Source organism: Austrofundulus limnaeus, unplaced genomic scaffold, assembly GCF_001266775.1.
Source record: "Austrofundulus limnaeus strain Quisiro unplaced genomic scaffold, Austrofundulus_limnaeus-1.0 Scaffold113, whole genome shotgun sequence".
Classification (NCBI taxonomy): Eukaryota; Metazoa; Chordata; class Actinopteri; order Cyprinodontiformes; family Rivulidae; genus Austrofundulus; species Austrofundulus limnaeus.
The window spans coordinates 1,714,676-1,716,303 of record NW_013952515.1 but is presented as its reverse complement, the minus strand read 5'-3'; the positions used below and the strand labels follow the sequence as shown (position 1 = coordinate 1,716,303).

At 42.7% G+C, this 1,628-nt stretch overlaps 1 protein-coding gene across 2 annotated transcripts in view; it reads right to left on the bottom strand.

Moving 5' to 3' along the window:
- Positions 1-1,446, bottom strand: part of lepr (leptin receptor) — a 28,240-nt gene extending 26,794 nt beyond the window's left edge. For both annotated transcript variants that reach the window (XM_014014298.1, XM_014014299.1), the window contains exon 1: positions 1,129-1,446. The gene's annotated coding sequence lies outside the window, so the exon portion shown is untranslated. The remainder of the gene's footprint in view (positions 1-1,128) is intronic.
- Positions 1,447-1,628: the final 182 nt, after the last annotated feature.

Below are 1,628 nucleotides of genomic sequence, written 5' to 3'. Positions count from 1 at the left end.
ATTCATAAGTTGGCATAAGTTGTCTAAAACATTACAGTGTGACAGGACCTTCAACTTTGCTCTGTTCACATTCATTTGTTTCAGTAAGAAACTGTTTTAGTGGATATCAAGTTACAGCAAATAAACAATTCCTTCACTTTCTGTAAAAAAAAATCTGAATTTTAAATCGAGATAAAAATAGCTGGAAGGGATTATGTTCAGGAATCAGCTAATAACAAAAAAACAGCTAAAACAGCTCCATTGATGCTAAAACCTGATTAAAAATATAAGACGTTGCAGCCTCCACAACTTCAATCTGCATCTGTCACACTATAAACAAAATCAACTCAGGTCTGCCAAATCCATCACATCCCTTATCAAAGCAGAACAGAGGATTAATTATTGAACAGATCCATCGTGCAGCTTTAAACATCACAAGGTTTTTACATAGTTTGCCTTCACTTCTTAGCTCAGTTACAAAGGAAAAACAGACATTAAAAACACATTTCTTTAGACATCAACATGCCTGATTCAGCTTGAACTTCTCACTAATGAATACACATTAACAGAGCTTTTAATGTGAAGGGGCTGTTAGGGACAGTGATAGCTCATTTGTTGAAAAATGATCAAGTTAGACTCAAACTCTCACGGCTCACTCAGAGCCAAGCTTCACGTTCGCTTCCAAACTACATTATGGCCCCCCCTCCTACAAAAGAAGCAATGTCCCTTTTTTTTCTCAGAGGACTCCACCTTGCAGTTATTCACCCATGACTCAGTCCCTGCCGGTCTGGAACTGCTTCGTACCAAAGCTCGCTGGGGCTTGTCAAAACCCCACATTTCTGACTGATGGCTTGTTTTACACCGGCACACCTGAGGAGGAACGCAAAAGGAAATCCTGACATGTTTCACACCAAAAGTGATGCTTTAAACTATAAAAAAAACCAGGAGGGGGAAAGTTTTCATCAAGAAAAACACAAAAAAAGGTTCTAAATGAGTTGATGGAGGTGAATAAAAACAGGAAAAATAGGGGGAAACCCATGCAACAACCACAGAAAGTAGAGTTGAAACAGAGTGTGAAGCAGGAGGAAGTGAGAAATTCTGAACGTACGAAAGAAAATATGCAGCTGCTGAGAGAGAGATCAGACTCACGTGTTGGGTAGTGTTGATCTGAGGGTTGCTGGTTCTCACGTCGTGGCTGAGGAACTTCATCAAGCTTCCAGAGGCAGGAGTCGGTGCAGGCGATCAGAGTGACGCCACCCTCCACAAACACACKACGAAGGCTTCCAGCCTCTCCCTCACCGCTGGTGTCAGCTCAGGTCTGACTCCCTGAGTAGAGTCAGAGGAGGAGAGTGAGGGCTGAGAGAGGGAGGGAGGAGAGAGGAGGGAGGGAGAAAGCCTCTGGTACCCATGGATACCACGCAGCCCCGCCCCCCACCCATCAGAACAGCCTCCAGGATCCCTCTGGGACAGGGCTATTTGACTAAATTGCTCCACACACACAGTTACTGCAAATCAACAGCTGAGGGGCCGAACATCCAGCAATAAAATCATTATGTAAATGAACCAAGTATTACAAAGACCTGTTACCTTTGATATTGCTTATTTTGCTGTATTTAATCATGAATACAACAAACAGAACCCTTTAAAAG